This window comes from Hipposideros armiger, unplaced genomic scaffold (assembly GCF_001890085.2).
Source record: "Hipposideros armiger isolate ML-2016 unplaced genomic scaffold, ASM189008v1 scaffold_719, whole genome shotgun sequence".
Classification (NCBI taxonomy): Eukaryota; Metazoa; Chordata; class Mammalia; order Chiroptera; family Hipposideridae; genus Hipposideros; species Hipposideros armiger.
This window is the reverse complement of record NW_017732069.1, coordinates 756,367-767,863: the sequence shown is the minus strand read 5'-3', so window position 1 is coordinate 767,863 and position 11,497 is coordinate 756,367. Positions and strand designations below refer to the sequence as shown.

Below are 11,497 nucleotides of genomic sequence, written 5' to 3'. Positions count from 1 at the left end.
TGAAACAGAGCTACGCTAACCATAGTTCATTTCCAAGGACTTAAGAATTGGGACCAAGAGACTTAAGCAATTTCTGTATCACAGGTTGGATCCTTACCATGTTTGAAGCTTTCAGCAGCCATGGCTTCTGCCGTGTGGATGAGTGAAACAGAAGAAGCTAGTTGCAAAGAGAAGAGTGAAGCAGACACACAGAGGCTGTCTCCTGCCAAGACCTTTCATTCCAGATGGGTCTTGGAAATAACTCAAAGCATCTGCTATTCAGATTGCCTTTTNCCCCCATCCACTGCCCTCCCACCCCCATATCATGCTTAGGGTCCCCTTAATTTTATCAATGAAGATGTCTGTGGACCTGGCTTAGACTCTTGAATGAGAACACTGCTATCCCCATCTGTTTCCAGAGTGGAAGTGGCTTGGCTGGCATTCTTCTACAGATACCCACTCCTGACACGGGAAATTAATTACAACAGGATTTTCCTTGTATTTTACTTCTATGAAAAGAAAATGGTAGCAAGAAGCTATTTTGACTTGTATTTGCAAATAAAACGTTACATTCTAACATTGTCAAAAATGAATCTTTCTGGAAGCTATACCATAATCATAAAAGTCACTGACAACAATTTTCTTGTCAAATACAGTGAAATTAAACGGAATAAAAATAATTATTTTAAAAGAAAGTAATGGAGCAATGTCGTGGTCTCACAAGGAACCTGAACCCGTCTCTACTGGTCTGGGGGGATGTTATTCCCACTGATCCTTTCTTCCTCCTACATATGTCCTGCCCCCCGCTTTCTGTCCTGGGTCCTCTAACTAGTGACTGACTGGATGCTCACTGTGACCGTTTAAAGGGAATCTGACTTTCCGTGAGGGCTTGGACCTATTTTTCTTCTGGCTTATTTACAGCTTGCACTGGAGCTAAAATGTTATGGTTGGACATATTATATAATAGGTAAGGCAGCCTGTTCCAGCTTTTGGCAGCTTGATAAAACGAGTTCCATTTTCCTGCTGGTTCCTATCTAGAGATAGGCAGAACCTACTTTTGTTTTCAACTAGCACAGGAAGAAGTATGCCCAAAGACTAGTGCAGTCATGGTTAGGCTAAAACTTTAGAATAAACAATGATGGAGAACATATTTACTGTGAGGATATGAAATAGTAGAACAGATTATATTATTATCTCATGTAATGAAAATCTGGGTCATTGAACATCATTGTTGACTGTTGGATGATGAAAACGAAGTCCGTCTCTGACAAGTGACAGTAATATACACTAAACTTGCTTGCATCTTCCCTGATACGGCAGTTTCAAGGCAAAGGAGAGGGAGAAGCGCAGAAGGCGCTGCGGATGGAAGGCTGATTTCCTAAGCTGTCATTTAAAAGGTAAGCCATCCGAGGCCCATGGGAGCTGTAGCCCCTGTAACCACACAGACGTGAGTGGTTATTATAGTGTGGTTTTGTCAAAGGAACTTAGCAACAAGATAAAATAACAGCTGTATATTTTGTAGAGAAGTTTGCTTAGGAAGGCAGTTGCCATGGGAACGTCTGGCAATAGCGAGTTGATTGTGTGTTGTATGAAAGTGATGAGTTTACTTTGTCTAGATTATTTTCTTAGCACTGGCAACTTCTGAGGGGGAAAAAAGAAGAAATAGTCTTTTCCAGGCATTTGTATATTCGAAAACAATCCACTTCATTTTTGAATAGATATGGAGAAGGAGACACTGACAAGTCTCTTCACCAATGAATCATATACTTATACCAAAAATATATATATTGTATGAATTTACTGTATTTCAAAAGAGCTCTGACTGCCACAGCTTTGTACTGTAGCTCAACTTTACTCAAATGAGTCACATTCAATTATGAGTCCTCAGAAATTTGCTTAAAATAGTTGCAGCTGGGAGATGCAAAAAAAAAAAAAAAGAAATCTTATGAATGAGCAAAAACGAAGTGATTTATACTCCATGGGGAAGTCTCTCAGGGAAAAAATCTGGTAAACAGGCTCTCAGAAAAAAAGGGGAAACAGATGCTGACTGATAAGAATTTGCTAATTTTAACAGGGAGACACCAGTGTGTATGTGCTGGAGTTCGAATGAGGATTTGGCTGAGCTGTTTTCTCTCTGCAGGTTGGCAAGACTTCAGTGAGCTGAAAGCTCTTGATCAAAAGATAAAATGCATTTCACCTCAGAGACTTGCAACATGCATTCCTTTCATTCAGCTTAGCTGAATTCAAGATCGCCACGAGCCCAGTGGCCTACAGAATATGAATCTGTCCCGCAGTCCCGGAAGGTCTATCTTCCCAAGGCTAAGGCCAAGGCTCACCAAAGAGTGAGTATAAGGCAAATCCTCACACCCCCTCCTGAGCCCCCACCTCCCATAGCTTCCTTCCACAGGGAACTGTTGTGAGAAAACCTACTTTTCAGGTGCCTTGACAAAGCTGCATTGGCTCTGACTTATCTACGGATTACCTGTAGTGTTCTGGGTTTAGGGAAAAAAAACCATCTTCAAACCAAGACCCAAAGCCCTGTTGTTAAAGGGAACCTTGGAAAGGTGATGGAAAGACAGAGGAAGAAGGAACAGGTTCCTGAAAAATTAAGTAGCTACAAGGACCAAGAAAATTTAGTGTACTAACTTCAGTTATTCTGGCAAAATCTACCTTCCAGGATGTGTCTCTTTTCAAAAGCACCAAGGTATGAACTTCCTGCTTGACTTTGTTTTTTTCTCTGAGATTGGAAGAGTGATCCATCTGTCCTTTACCTTTCTTTACTTGGTTCCTGGCTAAGTCAACAATTTGAAAGAAGACTGGGAAGCCCCCTGAATTCATTTGGTAGAAGCTGACTCCTGATGTTTTTCAGGAAGTGCTTTGACATTTCAGGTTATTTTGTAGGAAACGCATCCTGTTGTGACTGGGGTCTAGCCGGACTGGACATGGCTTTTGCTCCACCTCAGAGGAGCTTCCACTGAGCCAGCCTAGGAAATGAGCATGGGACTTTTAGAGTAATTACAACAGTTAACACCTATTAAACATGCATTATGTGTCCAACACTGTGATTTCTAAGTATGGCTTTGAAATGACACTGTGAGGTCAGTACTATTATCATGTCCACTTTCCCAGTTCTCCAGGTAGATTCATTTGGAGCTGGAATCTGACAGGCTGTTCGACTCTAGAAACCGAGCTCTGCGGGCCATTACTCCACTGTAAGGTGTCCTTACATCCCCAAGCTTAGAGGACACTGGGGCCCATCCTCCACACCTAAATAATAACCTCATTCTGCCTCTGGAGACAAAGCTGCATAGCTCCCTCTCCAATCACATTGTTCCATGTACTTCTTATTATTTAATTCTACTATTAATCTGGAATTTTCTCAGCTATTTGAAAATGTCTTGAGAGTCCTAATTTGACTGCCAACTACTTTTAAAAATTGTTGCCATTGGAGGTCCTCAAAATATACTTGAAGTAAACAAAATTAGGGATATATAAAAATAGAATGTAAGGCCTACAAGACAATAATAACAGAAATTAAAATTTAACTAGAGTCCCCTTACTTTCAGAAAGCTTATCTATGGATCTGGTAACAAGCTATTATTTTGTCTTCACTTTGGACATAATAAGAAAAAATAAATGATCTACAAAATGGAAGGAAGCTCTGTGTAGGGAACGGAATTTGTCGCCCCAAATACGTCTCTTTGGCATAAGGATTGTTTTAGGCTGGTTATGTTTAAGAAACAGCAGCCATGGGAGAAGGTCTGAAGACCAAGTAGAAGCCCCCTATGACATACTAACATCAGTAAGGGAGATCTCCATCTGTACTGAGGGGGAGCACAGTGTGCCCCCCAAATGTGGGATATTGTTTGGGATATTGATTATTTTAAGCTGGCTATTTTTAAGAAACAAAGATTCAGGAAGAATCTTTGACCTTCCCCTAACTGCCTGAAAGAATTCAGACAGAGGCCCTGCTCCAGAAGGAAGCTATGATAGCAGAAAACTATAGTGTAAAGTGAACTAAGTGACAGACAGGGAGGAACCCAGCAAGGCTTGTTTGATCAAAGTTCTCTCTGTCCCATCATTAAAGACAGCCCAGCAAACACTGTTTACCAAACACATCCTTTTCCTTCTCCATGTGAGTTGCCTTCCTGTCCTTAGAAGTCCAGCCCACAGCCCCCCTTTCATCTTAGCTCCAGGTGGCACATAAGCCTCAATTGCCTGATGTGTCCTCGGGCCCCATTTGCTTATGGAACCCCTCTATGTGTATATGTAACTTAATTTCGATATTTTCTCCTGTTAATCTGTCTCATGTCAATTTAATTTTTAGGCCAGCCGTAAGAACTAACAGGGGAAAGAGGAAAATTTCCCCTCCACCAGGTAAGGGTGGCTCTCTGGCTATACCAGGAAGGGGGGATGACCTTAACTCTAGGAACTCTTATCAGTGCAGAAAGCCTAGACTTAAATCTGTGTGACATCCTCACTGTGCTTTTGCTGGTAACCCCCAAAGCTGGTTCCCCCACCCTCTACATCTTCTTTTGTCTTCAGCTGAAGCTGGTATGTAAGGTGGTGGCTTGGGTCATTTTTGCAAGTTGCTCAGTGTTCCTGGGTCTCTNATATATATATAGTCCTTCAAAAAAGCTTCCTATGTACTAAATTAGAATCATTTAAAACAGTAAAAACATCACAACAAAGTATTTCTAAATTTATAACATAATTTGAAGGGAATCCAGGGCTTAAAAAAGGAGACCATGAATCAAGTTCAAATACTAGTCATCATAAAACAATAGAAGTACATTTTATGGCCTCTGTCTGAAACCTGTCTGATTTTACCCTTATGATCACCAGTGGTGGACAGTAATGCCAGTCTGGGTAAATGTGCACACATAACACATCAAGTTGGTTAAAGGGGGCTCAAATGAGCGGACAGCACAAACACACTTGTGAATGTGCACAGGGTACAAGGAGCACAGAGAGAGGTCAGGCAGTGGGTCTTGAAAGGCTTCTTAATGGAAGTGACTCGTGAGCCGAGCTTTGAGTTTGGAGTGAGTCAGATAAAGGAGAATGTATTCCAAGCAAACAGCAAGTGGGAGGAAACAGGCAGGTGAGAATGTGTTCGATTCCATGAAATGTAATTCATTCAATAAGTCTGGAGAGCACAGCCTCCAACTGAGAGTGACAAGAGTTCCAGGAATGCATCAGATTATGAAAATCCTCATGACCATGCAGAGAATGGGCTCTCTCTTGAAGAGGAAGAGCATCCATTGAAGTGAAGAGTCATTTTTTAAAAACTAATAAGAAAGAAGACAGTTATCTAGTCAGAAGGTAGAAAGAATGGTACCGAGACAGGAGGCAGAGGTGGAAGAGTGAGGCCCTGAGCTGAGCAGGGACCATGCCCTTGGAGGGGGAAACAAGCAGGAAGGCTCTTTGCAGGGCTGGCAAGTGTCTGGTTGTGCAGGATGAGGGGTGTGCAGGCTCTGGGACGACTCCTGGACACCTACATTCTGCCTGCTTGGGCAGTCTTTCTTTTGGTGCTTATTTTATCAAGTATGTTTATTTTATTTAATTATGATGACAAGGATGCCTTTGGACCTTTTGCCTGTCTCTATTTGCCCATGGAGGAACCACTCTCTAATGTGTATCTATAGTTTATTTTTACTTTATTTTTTCACCATAATACTCTCTATGCACTCTCATCGCCAAACATGGATGTATTGACCATCTACTCTTAATACATGTCTTGGGAATTAAGTTAAAAAAAAAAAAGATCAGTAGGAACCTGATGGAACTCAGGTGGCCATGGGCAAATACAATGACAAAAGACCATTAAACAGTCTGTCTCAGAGTCATGTAATGTATCGAGAAGGTGTTCCCTACCTGGCACAGATGTCAGGCTGGAAGTAACCTGATATACAGCACAGCAGGAGGGCGAGTCCAGGCTAGCTTCACACAATAGGTGGGAGTAACTTCTGAGGGATCCAGGCATGGCTTCCCTATTTCTAAATAGTAAAGAGTGTCAACTGGGAAACATGACAGATAAATGCTTCAATGTCCTTGGCTGTGTATTTATGAGGTGGGTAGCCAAGGTCTGATTATTTTCTTTGTGTAAGTCTTCCTTTCTCCCCTTCCCCCTCATACACACACAGACACACACACACACACACACACGCACACACGCACACAACACACACACACACACACACACACACGCGCGCGCGCACACACACACACACACCCAAGTCTGACAATTAAGTTCGCGAACTTGTTACAACAAAGTTGCTAACATTTTTTGATATCAGAGGGATTATTCATTATGAATTTGTACCAACTGGACAAACAGTTAACCAAATTTGCTATTTGGAAGTGCTGAAAAGGCTGTGTGAAAANTTAAAGCCTATATTACAGAAATAATTACTGATCCCTGCCTTTTTCAAGATCTTTGATTCTTTATTAAAATAAAAAGTTTTTTAACCTAGAGGTGATATTTTTTGCAAACCCACCTATAAATAACAGGTTTATTCATTCCCTCTTGGAATCTAAATGCTGGTCTCACAGTACCTTTGAAGATTTCTGGGAAACTCTTCAAACTTTTCAGATTATAAGATTTACGATGTGATCACTTAGCAGCTGCCAGGTACAAATAAAGGTGTCATAGCACAAATAATATGAAAACATAGAGTGATAAAATGACAGCAACTGAGGACTTCCACTTATGGCCAAGATGGAGTAACAGGGACTAGATTTACCCTCCCTACTAACACAATTTTTAAAATAGACAAAATATTAGAAATAGTTTTAAAGACACGGGGCAACAGAGTAGAGATCTTAGAGAAAAAGAAACAGATGAGGTGAGCTCCCAAATTGTTGTATAATAGTTTATGGCTAGAGACAGTTTCCAGACCAACGACAGGAAGCCAAATGGATCAAGTGCTGCCTGAGTTAAGGAAACAGAATCTGGAGAGACCAAGGCAGCTAAAGTACACAGGACTCAGTGCCAGACAGGAGAGGTCGGCAGAGACAGCCCTCAGGCTTTGCAGAGCGTCCATCTTGAACTTCCTCTGGGCATTCTCTGTGCATGTGTGTGAGGAGATGACCCTTGGCTGGGGCAAGAACTGCCTGAAAGGTTTAGAAAGACCAATCTCAGAAACCACACAGACCCAGAAATAGGTCCTGTTCCCCAAACCCAGAGTGGACATTTTTATAATTTACATGTCATTGGGTAGAGTACTCGTAAGGGTTTTACCTGAAGTAAAGGGAGAAAATTAGCCCTAGGAAAAAAAAATGCTGCATCGATCTCGCCTAACAAAGATCAAAAGTAAGATCCCTAAAGATTGAACTATTACCACGTTGTGAAACCTCATCTCAGAACAAAGCTCAAGATTATTTACAGGAATACAAAAATTATTCATGATCAAGCTACAACTGAGTAAAAGTAGTAAAAAATGACCATAATTTCAAGCAATGTAGATTTCAGAGCAAAGAACATTTTCAGGGATAACGAAACATATGATAATGAATAACGGAGCAGTACACCAACATTCTGACTGCATCTGCTTATCAATAAAGATTAAATAAATATTAAATAAGTTTAATGAAAATTGAGGTTTCTTTGCCATTCTGGAAGCTCTCTAAATAGCAGTAGTGGGTATCCATTTGTGTTCTTGCATGCCCACCATATTTCCTTCCTTTTTTGGCCACAGAACTTCAATTTTACTTTGGGAAATGTCCTTTCCTCCATTCTGCGCAGTCTTGTGGATTGTTAGTCAACATATATAGTCAACGACAATCAGGTTCATGTCCAGGGAATCTGAATCCCATGAAGGGACAGGAAGGGAGGGAACAGCTGACTGATTCCCATCAGTGCCCAGGAAGACTGCCCATTCATTCGGGCTGACCTGGTTCTGCTTCTCCCAGGCCGTTCGTGTGTGTCTTCAATCTGATGAACTACATAAACTGACATCCGCCTACCTCTCCACATGTAATTATGTTTTCCCAGTTTCTCATTAAATCCAATCACCTCACTGAATATTTCAGGTCCCTTCCCTTCAAGGCCTTTGCCCCACTGCTCTGTCTGATGAACGATTACTGCAGTTCTGCCTATAACTGCCTCCTTCTCATCCTGTGCATCTTACTTCAAATGTTTCTTCTTCAGAGAGGTCTCTCCTATCTACATTCTGCACAGCCACCATCACTCTGTTATTCTCCGTAACATGGGTGAGCACATTATGGCCCTCAGGCTAAAGTGAGCTCCTCACCTGTTTTGATAAATAAAATCTTATTGGAACACAGCCATGCTCATTTTTTAGCAATGCCTGTGGCTGCTTTTGCCCTCCATGGGAGAGCTGAATAGCTACAAACGTGGCAGTATGTTTTGCAATGCCTAAAGTATTTTCTATTTGGCCCTTTAAAGAAAAACTTTGTCGCCCCCTGCTTTATAATGTTGTTCATTTCCTTAAAGAACTTAGCAGCAGCTGCGATTATCTTGTTCATGTGTGTTAGTTGATTAATATCTGTCCCCACTCAGCACTAAGAGATGTGAAGCAGGTGGATTGCCTGCATCCCTGGTGCCTAACCAATGTTTGCCCAGAGGAGAAATCGGCCGATATTAGTGGAGTAGCTGAACCAATGAGAATGTCTCTCAAGTACTGGCAAGGCCACCCCTTGTACCCAGCACACACTGTGGTGCCATGTTCTCGCACTCCTCTGTTAGGCAGACCCTGTGTGATGCCTGTGCTTGTTTCACAGGCATGTCCTGTGGAGCAGGACTGAGTCCACCCTGGGGACAGCTGACTGGACTAGGAGAGAGACTGGACTGAAGAGGAGCCCACAGAGGATGGCCTGGATTCTATGACCACAGGTAGAAAGAGGGACCAGTCACAGGATCCATGAGATATTTTTTCAAGAATTGGAAACTGGAAACAGGACTCAAAAGTTGTATTTGTCTCTGTTGAGAGATGCCTCAGTAAGACCGAATATTTTGGTCTTCGTGCATTCTTACATGAAATCCACTTTGCAACTTGAGCTAGTTTGGTTGTATACAAAGCGAAAAAGTAAACATGTCTAAGTTAGACTGAGCAAAAATGCACATAAATAAATGAACACAGGATGATCAACTGCAGTCTCACAGAAGGACAGAGTATGTGTTTGAAGAGAGAACAGAAGCACAGTCCGGTGACACACGCTACTCAGGGCGACAGTGAAACCACTGGACAGCTGGCCATGCCCTGTGAGGACGAGATAGTCTTTTTGAAATAATTGGTACTGACCAATTATGTAACGGTACAGTGCCATGTCATTAAAGCTACTAATGACAGGAAAATCTTTTGAGCATGCTTATAGTAGTGTTTTGATTTTGCCAGTACAGAAATAAAATTCATTATCTAATCATCTTATTTCTTCTAAATAGAGAAATAAAAAGAAGTGTGATTTCATTACTTTTCTTTCTAGGAATTATCTTTACTACTGGCAATGTCAAAGATTAAATGAGTAACACAATAAAATGAAATCTGCTCAATAAAAATATATAAATCTAGCACACAATTTGTGCTCCACTTTTTCTTGTCCCTAGAGATTTATCAATTAATAAAACTGCTAAAATATATGTGACTGTTGATGTTAAATTGGGTCATCCACAACTCATATATAAGAACATTAAAAGATATTTAGATATTTTGAGAAAACAAATTACAAAATATTTATAATCAACAATGGTTTTCACTAACTATGATTTATCAATGATCATGAATGCTAAGTATTCTAGAAAAAAATAGAAGAAAAGTTGTCACATAACATTCATATGTTCCCTGAAAGTAAACTAGAACAAAATTGTGTTCTATGTCTTTCTCACTCTCTTACTATAAGACAATATTGTCTAACTATTTTATATATTATCCTGNCCCGTGGTTAGGTGGGAACTACTCCTTTTATATGTCTAGTTGCCTCAGAGCATAATTGATGTCTCTGTTCTGATAGGATTATGGTATCTCAGGAGTGGGACTTTGAAGGTATCATTGTCTTCTGCTCATTCTATCATGGAGTTCCTGACTGCCTTATGTTATGTTAACTAACCTGTCTTAATTCCCCCTCTGGAAGTGAAACTTCTGACTTCTGTGTTATAGGCTTTGAGAAAAAAACATCTCTTCCTCCCCCTTCCAAATTTGTCATTCTGGTGGGGTCCTGTGACTTAAACCTATCAGTCAGCTATTAAAATTATTTCTCCTGGCTCTGTTACTGTTTCCACCCTAATTCCTTCTACAGTGGCCATTTCCCTGACTACCTATAATTTTTCTATCTCACTAAGAGAAATACAGAGTATAAGAGCTTGGAGTAGGAGAGATGAATAGAAGATGGGTTTTAGACTTGTACAGTTTAGATTGCCCAAGGGTCATCTGACCAAAAGGAAGGTGGTTATATACATAGGTCTGGAGCAAAATCAAGGTTAGAGACATAGTTAGTCACTAGCATGTAGGTCTTAGTTGCAATCATAGTGTGGAGAGAGAAGTAGAGTAAAGTTGGAGCCAGAAAAACAGCAGCATTTAAAGCAGGAAGGAGAGGAGAGTTGACTCTATAGGAATCACAGTAGTATCACTGACCACATAGTGTTCCAATATTTATTTACAAGCTTAACTTCCCAAGTACACTGTGAACTCCTTGAAGGAAATAATTATAACTCATCCTTTTGTGCTGTATTCCTAGCAACTGTCCCAGTGCCTTGCACATGAGCTACTTAATATATGCATATTCAAATGAGTGAATAATTAATTTGTTAATGAAAGGGCTCTGTACATTTCTGCTTGGTGCTTCCATCATTTGGTGTGGTATTTCATAGCAATAGTTCTTTGCATCTTTTCATTTTTATTATACAAGGAACACACATTTATCAAATAGAAATTAGAAAAAAAGAAAGCTAAAAATATTGCCCTGAATTCCACTACCAGGAATAACTATTGTTAATATTTCATGTCTATTCTTTTAGACCACTGCTATCAATAGAAATACAATGTGAGCCACATACACAATTTAATTTTTTTAGTAACTACATTAAGAGAAAATACAAAGAAATACATAAAATTAATTGTAATAATTCATTTAATCCAATGAACCAAAAAATCACTTCATATAGTCAAAATAAAAAATATTAATGAAATTATTTACATTCTTTTCTTCATACTAAGGTCTTTCAAACTGTTACCGGAGAACTGGCTCTTCTCAGCGTGGTGTCAGGTTCTTGGTGTCTTGAGCAAAGAATTGAATGAGATACTGAAGTAAAGTGGTGAAAAAGCCGTTTATTAGAAAGGATAGTATACTCCACGGAAATTGGAGCAGGCCCGAGCAGTAGAGAGCGACTCAAGGGCCATCGGGAGGAGAGAAAGCATACTTCAAACAGTCTGGAGTGGGCCGAGCAAAGGAAGCTCCAGAAGACCAGGAGTTCCTATTTTTAAGAGAACACTGGCATCTATACAACTTGTATAATAAAGACCCAAAAGAAATATCATTAAATAAGTTATTAAAGCCTATATTA

General features: G+C 40.3%; 1 long non-coding RNA gene across 1 annotated transcript; it reads left to right on the top strand.

Annotated features, from left to right (window-relative positions):
- Positions 1–1,199: 1,199 nt before the first annotated feature.
- On the top strand, positions 1,200–4,357 carry LOC109373402 (uncharacterized). The gene is made up of 3 exons (XR_002122222.1): positions 1,200–1,376; positions 2,120–2,321; positions 4,307–4,357. It is a non-coding gene; the product is annotated as an uncharacterized LOC109373402 (long non-coding RNA).
- The last annotated feature ends 7,140 nt before the right edge of the window (positions 4,358–11,497 follow it).